Here is a 14626-nt window from a genome sequence, read left to right as displayed (position 1 = left end):
GAATTATACTCTCTCTGTCTCCATATAAGTACACAAACCGCTCTAAAGAGTACTCCGTCTGTGCCCCTCCCCTACGCGTGACGACACAGGGACCTCGTGTCTTCCTCAGGGGGATATATGCACACACCGACAGGCAGCAGGTGGATGCAGGTGGCTAGAGGCTGACCAGTGATTCTACTACACCACTACAATACAGTTTCTGCTACTGGATTGCTATTAATAGATTGGTGCACTCACAGCACCAACAGTATATGAGTACATTTATTGCTTTTATCTAATAAATTAAAAAAAAAAAAAGTTTTTCAGCACTATTGAGTTTCTTTTCCCCTATGTATAATATCATCACTGTTTGCTACAAAGAGTGATCTCTGAGGGAGGATCCCCACTTGAGAGGATTGGAAGATTGTTCCTAGCCTAGGAAGGCACTAAGCATTTTCTGACAAAGCTTAATCGCAAGGTCGCATAAATTGAGGTGAGGACCCAGCCACGTGGGGGTCCACGGTTCTAAGTATACTTTCACTGGGACACTGTTTGAGGCACATCGTCATTTTGTATTTCTTTTTGAGCTTGATATTGGCATGTCTACAGCACTACTGGCACTTTTTGGAGAAAGGATTGATATCATCACTGTTTGCTACAAAGAGCGATCCCTAAAGGAGGATCCCCACTTGGGGGGATTGGAAGATTGTTCCTAGCCTAGGAAAGCACTAAGCGTTTTCTGACCAAGCTTAATCGCAAGGTCGCATAAATTGAGGTGAGGACCCAGCCATGAGGGGGTGCATGGTTCTAGATGTACTTTCACTGGGACACAGTTTGAAGCACATTGTCACTTTGTGTTTCTTTTTGAGCTTGATATTGGCACGTCTATAGCACTACTGGCACTTTTTGGAGAAAGGATTGTTCGTGACAGCACTTTATATTTATACTAGACATTAAGCCCGTTAAATTAACGGGCGATAGATATATGTGGTCAAACATTTGTAAAAACAGACTTGTTCCAGTAAGGCGTACTTTGCTACTAAAGTCAGTTTGCTTATAAATGTCCCTTTAATAGCGTGTCTATGTTCTGCGTTTTTTTTTTTTTTACAGTAATGCACTTACAGTGGTAGATTTCAATCAGGCAATGTCCCTTTAACAGCATTTCTACAGTCGCAGATTTGCTTTGCTGAGTGTGACAGGTTTTTTTCCTCTGTTTAAATGATCCTTTTTACTGACAGTAACAGCTTTTTTCCTTTAAAAATTAATCATGGCTCTATTCGCTTTTTTCACCACAATAATTACAGTCAAAGGGTTTGCCAAGTATAAGTTTCCTCATGCAATTCCAAGTATAAGTTTCCTCATACAATGTCCTTTTAATATCTTAAAGTCTCTCCCTCATCAGCCTTCTTGTCCGACCTGTCACGCACTGTGCACCGCGTCCCTGTTGCTCTAGCAATCTAGCAATCCAATCTAGTGTCCCCATCAGAGTGCCTCCTTACATCAGTGTCCCCATCGGAGTGCCTCCTTACATCAGTGTCCCCATCGGAGTGCTCCCTTACATCAGTGTCCCCATCGGAGTGCCTCCTTACATCAGTGTCCCCATTGGAGTGCCTCCTTACATCAGTGTCCCCATCGGAGTGCCCTCTTACATTAGTGTCCCCATCGGAGTGCCTCCTTACATCAGTGTCGCCATCGGAGTGCCTCTTTACATCAGTGTCCCCACTGGAGAGTGCTCCCTTACATCAGTGTCCCCACTGGAGAGTGCTCCCTTACATCAGTGTCCTCATCGGTGTGCTCCCTTCCATCAGTGTCCCCATCGGAGTGCTCCCTTCCATCAGTGTCCCCATCGGAGTGCTCCCTTACATCAGTGTCCCCATCGGAGTGCCTCCTTACATCAGTGTCCCCATCGGAGTGCTCCCTTACATCAGTGTCCCAATCGGAGTGCCTCCTTACATCAGTGTCCCCATCGGAGTGCCTCCTTACATCAGTGTCCCCATCGGAGTGCTCCCTTACATCAGTGTCCCCATCGGAGTGCCTCCTTACATCAGTGTCCCCATCGGAGTGCCTCCTTACATCAGTGTCCCCATCGGAGTGCCCTCTTACATTAGTGTCCCCATCGGAGTGCCTCCTTACATCAGTGTCGCCATCGGAGTGCCTCTTTACATCAGTGTCCCCACTGGAGAGTGCTCCCTTACATCAGTGTCCCCACTGGAGAGTGCTCCCTTACATCAGTGTCCCCATCGGTGTGCTCCCTTCCATCAGTGTCCCCATCGGAGTGCTCCCTTCCATTAGTGTCCCCATCGGAGTGCTCCCTTACATCAGTGTCCCCATCGGAGTGCCTCCTTACATCAGTGTCCCCATCGGAGTGCCTCCTTACATCAGTGTCCCCATCGGAGTGCTCCCTTACATTAGTGTCCCCATCGGAGTGCTCCCTTACATTAGTGTCCCCATCAGAGTACCTCCTTACATTAGTGTCCCCATCGGAGTGCCTCCTTACATCAGTGTCCCTTTATGTGTCCGGGTCAGAGTTCCCCTGTATGAGCCCCGGTTAAAGTGCCCCTGGTCAGAGTCCCCCTTTAATAATGCGGTCAGAGTCCCCCTTAATAATGCGGTCAGAGTCCCCCTTAATAATGCAGTCAGAGTCCCCCTTAATATTGCAGTCATAGTCCCCCTTAATATTGCAGTCAGAGTCCCCCTAAATATTGCCTTCAGAGTCCCCCTTAATATTGCAGTCAGAGTCTCCCTTAATATTGCCGTCAGAGTCCCCCTTAATATTGCAGTCAGAGTCCCCCTTAATATTGCCGTCAAAGTCCCCCTTAATAATGCCGTCAGAGTCCCCCTTTAATTTGCCCGATAAGAGCTGTGTTTGTGTTCTCTAATCAGACAATATTCCCATATACTGTATATATATATATATATATATATATATATATATATATATATATATAATATACACAGTACAAAATGTCAGATGAGACTCCTCCTACTCTCTCTCTCTCTATACTTATCTGCTATGTAACCCCGATGGTGTACACAGAGCCTATGTGTGCTGCTGAGCAGATAACTTCCACTCTCTGATTGGTAGGTGGGAGTGGTTTATGCAAATTACCCACAGAACTGCAGAGCTGATCACATGCTGAAGTGCAATGCTGTATTTATGCGTTTCTAATATATATATATATTGTGCAGAATGAAATGTAAAGTCTTTAATATACAGTGCCTTGCGAAAGTATTCGGCCCCCTTGAACTTTGCGACCATTTGCCACATTTCATGCTTCAAACATAAAGATATAAAACTGTAATTTTTTGTGAAGAATCAACAACAAGTGGGAAACAATCATGAAGTGGAACGAAATTTATTGGATATTTCAAACTTTGTTAACAAATAAAAAACTGAAAAATTGGGCGTGCAAAATTATTCAGCCCCTTTACTTTCAGTGCAGCAAACTCTCTCCAGAAGTTCAGTGAGGATCTCTGTATGATCCAATGTTGACCTAAATGACTAATGATGATAAATAGAATCCACCTGTGTGTAATCAAGTCTCTGTATAAATGCACCTGCACTGCGATAGTCTCAGAGGTCCGTTTAAAGCGCAGAGAGCATCATGAAGAACAGGGAACACACAAGGCAGGTCTGAGATACTGTTGTGGAGAAGTTTAAAGCCAGATTTGGATACAAAAAGATTTCCCAAGCTTTAAACATCCCAAGGAGCACTGTGCAAGCGATAATATTGAAATGGAAGGAGTATCAGACCACTGCAAATCTACGAAGACCTGGCCGTCCCTCTAAACTTTCAGCTCATACATGGAGAAGACTGATCAGAGATGCAGCCAAGAGGCCCATGATCACTCTGGATGAACTGCAGAGATCTACAGCTGAGGTGGGAGACTCTGTCCATAGGACAACAATCAGTCGTATACTGCACAAATCTGGCCTTTATGGAAGAGTGGCAAGAAGAAAGCCATTTCTTAAAGATATCAATAAAAAGTGTCATTTAAAGTTTGCCACAAGCCACCTGGGAGACACACCAAACATGTGGAAGAAGGTGCTCTGGTCAGATGAAACCAAAATCAAACTTTTTGGCAACAATGCAAAACGTTATGTTTGGCGTAAAAGCAACACAGCTCATCATCCTGAACACACCATCCCCAATGTCAAACATGGTGGTGGCAGCATCATGGTTTGGGCCTGCTTTTCTTCAGCAGGGACAGGGAAGATGGTTAAAATTGATGGGAAGATGGATGGAGCCAAATACAGGACCATTCTGGAAGAAAACCTGATGGAGTCTGCAAAAGACCTGAGACTGGGACGGAGATTTGTCTTCCAACAAGACAATGATCCAAAACATGAAGCAAAATCTACAATGGAATCGTTCACAAATAATCCAATCGAGAATCTGTGGCAAGAACTGAAAACTGCTGTTCACAAGTGCTCTCCATCCCCTTTCTTTTTAGATACATTATATGTTTCCAAAGCTCCTGATTAATGGATGGAGGTCCAAGAAATGCGTTGAGCCTACATAAACTCAGATGCTCTATTTTAATTGATTTAAACCATGACCATGAATTGACAAACAAAGATTTTATATTGGAATAATTTCATCCCCAGAGATCCTATTTTAGATCCTTAAATATTGTACCTATTTTTTCAATATGAACTGTATATTTTGCTGTATGTCATCTTTCTGTATTTGTCCATATTTACATGAATGGTTTTTAATTGTGTTTACATATATCTTTATTGATCCATCAAAAAACATGAATAAAATCTTTGTCCAATTTGCCTTATTTAAAGTCTCATTAATTTGGTTCTCTTTTTTTCTACATATATTAGGGATGGAGGCAATTAGATATTTTTTCCATGTGTGGTAGACCAGAATTAGTTTTTCTGTAAATAACAATTATACCTCCACCGAGAGGCGTGGGAAGTCAATCAATCTGTACCCCGGAGGGGTGAGTTGGTTGAAAAGGATGCCATCATTTTGTTTGTGCCAAGTTTCAGTTATGCACAGAAAGTTCAACTTATTACCTACAATAGTCCGAAATAAGTAGTGCCGTATTATTAGTAGAGCAAGTATTCAGGAGTGCTGATCTGGCCTTTCTTGAAGGATCCATGGGAATGAGAAAGGAGTCAGGGCATGTCAGTGAAAGTAGGCTTATGAGCTCTGTGGCAGTGCGGGATGGTTTTGCAGCCTTACGCTGATAATCAGGGATCGATACAGCACAGGTACTTGAAGGGAGGAGACGGCGTTCAGAGCCATGATGCATGTATCTTTTTAGTCAAAAAATCCCAATTTTCCAGCAAAGATCATTTGCACCTTTAGCCAAGAAAAAGTTCTGTTTTAGTTGTGGGAATTGCAGTGCAGTGTACCTGTGCAACATAACTGACAGATCTGGGTACAGTAGGGGAGAAAATGTCAAGTTGTTCACAGTGCAGTGCAAGGAAATAGGTTGAATGCAGGGCAAAGAAAGAGGTCCAGTGAACCACGAAAGCAACCTGGGGCAGATTGTGAAACAGAGGTCCAGTGCAGGGCAAAGAAAAAGGTCCAGTGATCATGGGAAGATTCGGACATGAATCAGCACTCATCGGCGAGGTGGGGCAGGTTGTGAAACAGAGAGCAGTCACTTATAGAGCAACAATCCCAGAGAACAAAGAGATCAGAGAACTCAATCTATGGAATCTAAAAATCTGATAAATCAATCCTACTCAGATACAGTGGGAAATAGAAGAAGTTGAAAAGAAAAAAAATTGTAAATTTGTAAATTTGCAGTCAGGTGCATTGCTTTAGCCAATTAGGGCTTAGACTGCACTGCGCAAATTCTAGTGTTCGCCGAATAGGGGAACGGGCAATGTTCAGACCAAACGTATGCTCGGTCTGAACCGTTTACCCAACACTAGTCCTAGCAATAATGCAGGACATTCGTTTTTTAGTTAGGCTTCCAGGGAGACAAATGGCCTCACAGTATTACAATAAAGTTAATGAACATTTTACAAAACTGCCCTATTTTAATATCTACTGGGGCAGTGCTGACAGCTTAGACTATTTTATGGAAAAGGTGAACTCAGACTTTTCCATTCACTTGTTTCACAATCCTAATTAGGTGAAAAAAACATATTACTACTAGCCACCTTCCCGATAATAAAAAAACAAATATTTTATTTGAACACATTAAAAACATTTTTAAAACCACATTCAACATAGGCAGACTGAACTTAATCCTTTGTATTGCTATCTAAAGTTTATATGAACCATTATCTTTATTTTTTTTTTATTTTTATATTTTTATTTGTATTATTTATTTTTTTATTTTTATTTTTTCACAAATACTGATGGCCCAACATTTTTTTCAATCAGATGCAGCCACTGTTCAGGTATTCTTATACAATAGTCCTAATACAATAGTCCAACAGGGGTGATTTGTTCCTCTGCAATATACACATTAGTGTGAAGGGTGAAGTCTGTTCGATTTTTTTTCATTCACTCAACCAATCATTGTATGGCCAGCCTAATTGAACAGAACTAACCTTAGTAAAACAAATCCTTAAATCCTATAAAAATGCCATATGGACTAAGGGCCACTATGAACTTAGAGCCTGATTTAAGTTTGTCAGCCAATATCTGTGTACAAGAATAGCTGATAATAGCTTTTTCCTTCTGGGTTACTGTAACAGCTTGCAACAGTAATCATTGATAGATACAAGATAGCTATTTTGTTACACTGTGATTTGTTCCAGCTATTACATGAAGATTACAAGTGTTCCTATCATCTTCTTTGTAACACATCAGCTGCAAAGTCGAAAAAAAAGTTTTTGTTTTTAAAAAATGTTTTCCATTTAACCCCTAAAAAGTCTAGTAACTCATATCAGCACCTAATAATTCCCTTTCCCTCGTCTCTCCTTAACTTGTCTTTTATTCACAATTTTTATATTTTAATTTGGTATAACCAATAATAATTAGGCCCATAGTTAAAGTGTGCAAATTGGTCTGTTCCAAGAAAGTTGTTTTTTTTTTCACACAGCTCTCTTTCCAGCTAATGTAATAACATGTTATTCTTCTTTGCAATGCACCCACAAATAAAATAAATAGGTATTTTTCTGAACTTTTGTGATCAGTAATGGCATGAGGCAGGAGTGCCCATTTTCTCCTCTCCTCTTTGATTGTGTAGGAATTGTAATCCAATATAGTAGAGGAAATGTAGACATAAAATGTTTGCAGAACTTTCATGATACCCTACCATAGATCTAGTGTATACAATAAAATTACTTTATTCTTCAATTAAAACATATCTAATTGTATTATATTTGTATTAAAAACATTCCCCCACAAAACAACATTACATCCTAAAGAACACTTTTATAATGTAGTGCAAATAATAATAATACTCACTATAACCATGGATTCATAGATGAATACATCATGTAACTTGAGTTGCTCTTTTCAGTCTTCATAGAACAACCTCTGCTTTCTTGGGTGTTGTAATTCGATAATCTTGAAATTCTGAAAACATGCATATCATTACAGTAGAATAAATATAACAATGCAGTAAGGTGACTGCATATGGTCTTCAAATTCAAAAGAATATTTACATAGATCCGACCTAAATGTACACACTTCTCTATACTAGAGTCACTAATATTTTTCACTCATAGACTGGGTAAAATGTAACAAAACATAAAGAGGAAATGCTAAATGCTCAATAATATCTCCCACCCTATAGCACTTTGATTAGGAACTGTAAACTGTAAAAGTGTGTTAACAGCATCAATACAAGCAACTTAATTTAAATTGTTTGCTTCAGTGTATGCTTAATGGCATTCTTAATGTTGCTTACTTCCTCATCATGATTTTGCTAATTATTACTTTAATATTATTAAATGTCCTCTTCTTCCAAATTTCACAAGTGGTTGGGAATTTTAAAGTTTACTTTGGCACTAGTCACTAAGGGACCATGGGTATTCCTCTTTATCAATTTTTAGTCTTTAACCTCTTCCTGCTGGCCGTAGGCATTAATGAGTGCTCTCGGCAAGGGGGCTTTACCACCAAGAGGCTGCATTTTTGCAGTCCTAGGTAAACACAGTACTGTGCTGAGTGTGCACTCTCTTTGAGCACCCAGTAACCAGTGGGTACCTGTAAGATCCCAATGCATACTTGCGATCAGGAGCTTTCTGATCATGTGACCGCTATGACTGCCAATCACAGCGGTCACATGATTGGAATGCCCACCTTCACTTCCTGGCATATAGAATCTCTAAAAGGGCTGGCAGGCAGTTGCAGGAAGGGGTTAAAAGACATACAGTATATCTACATAGTAATACATTTATTTAAAGATATGTTCACCTTTCTGAGCATGTGTCATCTTACACTCGTATTTAGGGTGGGGCTCTGCAGCTGCATGATTCATTAACAGGAGAAAACTACGTCATGTTTTCCACCATGGCAGACGGACTTGAAGTTTGACTGGGTTGCGAGCATGCTGATCAGCACACTGATAGTCCATTCACACTCCCTCCTGCTTACAAGCTGACAGCCAATGGAAAGGTACAGGCAGAAAGCTGGAGAAAGTGTGTGCACTAGCCTGAAAATGAAATACTTTTCAGGTTCCTGTGCATTTATTATGCATTGAGGTGAACTTAAAGTGATTGTAAAGTCTCATTTTTTTGGATTAAAAATAACAAACATGTTATACTTTTCTGCCCTGTGTAATGGTTTTGCACAGAGCAGCCTGGATCCTCCTCCTCATCTCGGGTCCCTCTTCACTGCTCCTGGCCCCTTTCTCTTGATGAGTGCCCCACAGGAAACAACTTGCTATGGGCGCACCCGAGCCGAGCTGCAGCTCCCTGTGTCTTTTCAGACACTGAGCCGCAGCCTGGCCCCGCCCCCTCTCTCTCCTGATTAGCTCACTGAATTTGATTGACAGCAGCTGGAGCCAATGGTGCCACGCTGTCATCTCAGCTAATCAGGAGGGAGAGCCTCGGGCAGCCGAGACACTCCTGCAAAATCGCTGGATAGAGATGGGCTCAGGTAAGTATTAGGGGAGCTGAGGGGGGCTGCTGAACACAGAAGGCTTTTTATCTTAATTCATAATATGCATTAAGGTAAAAAAAAACCTTCTGAATTTACAACCCCTTTAACCCTTAAAGTGGAGCTTTACCAAAAAGGGAAAGTCCTGCTTTAAGGACGTGTCCCCCACTCCTCTTGAAGAATCAGCAGTTTTGAGGAGCGGGAGGAGCAGGTACCTGATTTTGACAGGTACCTGCTCCCACTTCAGTGTAACGCTCCTGCGTTTTCTGAAACAAGATGGATTTGCAGCTGCAGAAAAACTCCACTCAGCAGTCATGTAGAGATACGTTGAAATACCAATTCCAACTCCCAAGACTCATCACTGTGGTCTGTCTGATTCAGCATACAAATATACACACTCAATAAGATGTTCCTGGAGTGATAGATGTATATAGCAGTATAGTGGTGATGAGCTAAAGAGACAGGTATGAACAGTGACAATAGGTGAACAGCACTTGAGAGAAATGTTCATGAGAGTATAGATGGTAACAGGTAGGATGCAGATAGGTTAGCAATCATGTATGGTAGTAGGTGGTAGGATAGCAGATGACATACAGGAGAGACTAACCCAGTGCAAGGATAGATGTTAGTAGGCTCAAGAGCTAGCAATCTAAATAATAGTGCAGATGATAGTAACAGTCCTTAATATGCAGAGCTAGATAGTGTAAGCTTAGTAGGAAGGTTTATGGAGGATTACCCTGCGGGGTACTTATCACTAATAGCAAGCAGTAGTAGAGAGGTTCGGTATGAGCGAGTGATCCGGTAGCGGGATACAGGGATCAGTAGCGAGGTTCCGACAGCGAGGTACGCTTGTAAGCATATGAGCTTCAAGGCAGGTTGAACGAACATGTGAGTGAGAACGCCGGCGGTTGAAATAGCCGCTCTGCGGCGCTCAGTGATGACAGCATCGGTCTTAAAGGTGTATGCGCACCTACCAGAAGAGAATGGTGGGACGCATACACTGAATGGAAAGTGAAATATAGGGTACCAGAGGTACCAGAACATTACAGTACCCCCCCCTTAAGGCCGGCTCCTGAAGGCCTCTAGAGCTGGTTTTTCCGGGTATTTAGCATGAAAATTGTGAATCAGTCTAGGGGCATGTATATCAGAGGTATCCAGCCAGGTGTCGTCTTGGGGCCCATAGTTCTTCCATCGTACTAGATATTGGAGTCTTCTTCTGTGGATACGAGAATCCAGAATCTCCTTTATCTCATATTCTTCTCCGCCTTCAACTTGTACAGGAGGTGGAGGTGGGATGGTAGGCCTTATTCCTTGGTCAGGAACATGGGGCTTCAGTAGCGACACATGGAAGATGGGATGTATCTTGAGGTCTGTTGGTAATGTGAGCTGTACTGCAGCTTTTCCAATAAGTTTCCTGATTGGGAAGGGTCCCAAGAATAGAGGCCCAAGCTTTTTGCTAGGGATCTTTAATCTTAAGTTTTTTGTTGATAGCCAAACGAGGTCCCCAATAGCATACTGAGGAGAAGGTCTTCTACGAAGGTCATAGTACCTTTTTTGTTGACTATGAGCGTGTGAGATGGTAGTATTAAGTAAACCCAGAAAGTCTTTTATTTGGGTAAGATAGTCTGAGGCTACTGGGTTACTTGATGGAAGGATGCGTGGTGGAAGAATAGTGGGATGAAACCCATAGTTCAAGTAGAACGGACTCTGTTTGGTCGTACTGTGGGTTGCGTTGTTGTAGGCAAATTCTGCCAGAGGGAGGAGATCCACCCAATCATCCTGTAGGTATGATGTGTAGCAACGTAAATATTGCTCGATGCACTGGTTGACTCTTTCAGTCTGTCAGTTGGTCTGAGGATGGTAGGGAGAAGTGAGCTTTCGCTCAATTTGTAGTATGTGACATAGTTCTTGCCAAAACTTGGAGATGAATTGTGATCCACGGTCAGACAAAAGAGTTTTTGGAATTCCATGTAACTTAAAGATATGTTTCATCAGTAGTTCCGCTGTTTGTTTGGACGAAGGTAGTCTGCGAATAGCAACGAAATGTGCCATCTTTGTCAGATGGTCCACTGACACTAAAATGGTATTAAATCCTTTGGAAGGTGGTAGTTCTACTATAAAGTCCAAGGACACAACTTCCCATGGAGTCTGGGGTATTGGTAGACTGCATAGTAGACCGGATGGTTTTGTAGTGTCAATTTTGTACCTGGCACAGACGTTGCATGAAGAGACACATTTTTGTATAGATGTCTTCATATCAGGCCACCAAAACTGCCTGGTAAGCAAATTAAGGGTCTTTGTCATACCCATATGTCCTGCAATAGGCACATGATGTGACAATTCCAAGATCTTGGTGCGCATAGTAGGGGGTATGTAGAGTTTGTCATTGTAGTAGAGGAAGCCTTCTGCATCAGCACTTAGTTGTGGTGGAGGTGAATCCAAACCTATACTGTGCAGAATCTCTTCCTTCAAGGAACGGACAACCCCAATAATACGCTTGTAGGGTATTATAGGAACGGAAGGGATTTCGGAGCAATTATCTTCAGTTAATCGTGATAGCGCATCCGCTTTTTTATTCTTGTCTGCAGGTGTGTAGGTCACTAGGAAGTTAAATCTTAGGAAGAATAGTGACCATCGTACCTGCCGGTGGGAGAGGGTTTTGTTAGTCTGAAGATATTGAAGATTTTTATGATCTGCATATATGATTATTGGTAATCGGGTACCTTCAAGTAGATGTCGCCAATTCTCCAGAGCCAGTTTTATAGCAAGCAGTTCCTTTTCACCCACTGGGTAATTCACCTCTGGGCTGCTTAGAGATTTAGAGAAGAAGGCGACTGGATGGAGTGGTGAAGTATTCGTTGGTCGTGGGGAGAGTACTGCTCCTACTGCCATATTTGACGCATCTACTTCCAGAATGTATTGGAGGGATGGGTCTGGATGGCGTAGTATGGGAGCAGAGGTAAAGCTTGTTTTTAACAAGCGAAAAGCTTCATTTGCTTCATCTGACCATTTAAATGGTTTCTTAATACTTGTCAGTTGTGTGAGAGGTCTCACAATGGCAGAGAAGTTCTTGATGAACTTCCTATAGAAGTTTGAAAATCCAAGGAATCGCTGTAGTGCTTTGTGGGTGGTTGGTATAGGCCAATCCTGAATACAGGATATCTTACTCATATCCATCTTGATTCCTGTTTTGGATATGATGTATCCTAGGAATAATACTTCTTCTTTATGAAATAAGCATTTTTTTAGTTTCACGTATAGATTGTGTGTGAGTAATCTGGATAACACAAGTCTTACATGTTTTATATGTTCAGACAAGGATCGTGAATAAATAAGTATATCGTCCAGATATACCACAACACAGACATCAAGTAAGTCTCTAAAGATATCGTTTATGAATCGTTGGAAGGCTGCGGGAGCGTTACATAACCCAAATGGCATTACAAGATATTCGAACAATCCGTATCTGGTTCTGAATGCTGTCTTCCACTCATCTCCATCACGGATTCGGATTAGATTGTATGCCCCTTTCAGGTCCAATTTTGAAAAGTAGGTAGCTCCACACACTTGTTCAATAAGTTCAGGGATAAGTGGCAAAGGATAGCGATCTTTTACTGTAATGGCGTTCAATTGCCTATAGTCGATAATAGGCCTGAGACTTGAGTCTTTATTGCGGACAAAAAAAAGTCCTGCAGCTGTGGAAGAAGTGGAAGGTCTAATAAAACCTTTTGTCAAATTCTCATCCAAGTATTCCTTGAGATGGGAAAGTTCATCCTGCGAAAGAGGATAAACATGACCAAAAGGCAATTTACTATTTGGGAGTAGATCAATAGTGCAATCATAATCCCTATGGGGAGGCAGTACTTGAGCATTTTTCTCAAGAAAAACTTCGGACAGATCCTGATAGCATAGTGGTGCAATCTCATCTGACACCACAGACAGGATCTTTCCATAAGACGGGAGGTTACACGTACTCTCGCAATAGTAAGAGAGGAAGGTTAGGGTCCGTTTCTTCCAATCTATGGTTGGTTGATGTGTGTGTAACCAGGGAAGTCCCAAAACAATGGGAAAGTGGGGCGAAGATAATAGGTCGAAGGTAGTGGTCTCCGTATGAGACTCGTTAGTGGTGACTAGGAGTGCTTGTGTCTGATTAGTGATTGGGCCAGAAGATAACGGAATACCGTTAATAAGACTCACAGAGACAGGCTTAGGTTTTGAAATAATAGGTACTTTATTTAAAGTAGCAAAACGTATATCGATATAATTTCCGCAAGATCCTGTGTCGATCATGGCCTTAGTGGTAATCCTAGTCTGGTCCCACTGCAATGTCAAACGAACAAAAAGATAAGGGTTAGTAAATGAAGTTGTCAATCCCCCTAGGAGGACATGTGAACACTCACCCTCTTTTTTGCAGACAAGGGGACAGACGCTTATCATGTGATCCGGGGATGCGCAGTACAAGCAAAGATTACTGGATCGTCTCCTGGCTCTTTCAGTAGTTGATAAAGGTGGGCGTGTGGTTCCTACCTCCATAGGAGTAGGGTCAACGGCCGAAATCCGAGAAGGACTGGACAATGCCATTCCCATTTTTTCAGCCTTTCTTTCTCGCAGCCTCCTGTCTATGTTGATACTGAGTTGTATCAAAGCATCCAGGGTGTCCGGTAAATCCGCTCGGGCGAGCTCGTCTTTAACGGCTTCTGATAGGCCGAGTCTAAATTGAGTTCTCAGAGATGTATCATTCCACCCTGAATCAAGGGTCCATCTTTTGAACTCTGCTACAAAGTCTTCTACAGGTCTCCTACCTTGTTTCAAGGACCTCAATTGAATATCGGCAGTACTCAGCCTATTGGGGTCATCATATAGACTAGCGAGTTCTGCTAGGAATGAAGCATAGGAGTTGAGAAGCTGATCATTTTTCTCAAAGAGAAAGTCTGCCCAGGCCCGTGGATCACCCGTTAGGTATGAAATAATAGTACAGACTTTGATATGATAAGTAAGGTAGGTACGAGGTTTTAGCAAGAAAAGTAACTGACAGGCGTTTTTGAATTCACAAAATTTTTTGCGATCACCTGTAAACACTAGAGGAGGATTTATTTTGGGTTCAGGGAGCTGAGCAGCGGCAAGTTGTGATAGACGGGTTACCTGCTGCTTCAGAACCTGATTGTCTTCTTTTAATTCAGTAAGAGCGTGTATTAACGCAGTCACTTGTTGTTTTAATTGTGTCACTTAAGTGGGTAAATCTGCTGAATCCATTTTGGGTTCGTTCAATCTGTAACGCTCCTGCGTTTTCTGAAACAAGATGGATTTGCAGCTGCAGAAAAACTCCACTCAGCAGTCATGTAGAGATACGTTGAAATACCAATTCCAACTCCCAAGACTCATCACTGTGGTCTGTCTGATTCAGCATACAAATATACACACTCAATAAGATGTTCCTGGAGTGATAGATGTATATAGCAGTATAGTGGTGATGAGCTAAAGAGACAGGTATGAACAGTGACAATAGGTGAACAGCACTTGAGAGAAATGTTCATGAGAGTATAGATGGTAACAGGTAGGATGCAGATAGGTTAGCAATCATGTATGGTAGTAGGTGGTAGGATAGCAGATGACATACAGGAGAG

Source organism: Pelophylax lessonae, assembly GCF_965119305.1.
Source record: "Pelophylax lessonae genome assembly, chromosome: 4".
In the NCBI taxonomy this organism is placed as follows: Eukaryota; Metazoa; Chordata; class Amphibia; order Anura; family Ranidae; genus Pelophylax; species Pelophylax lessonae.
This window is presented reverse-complemented; position numbering follows the sequence as displayed.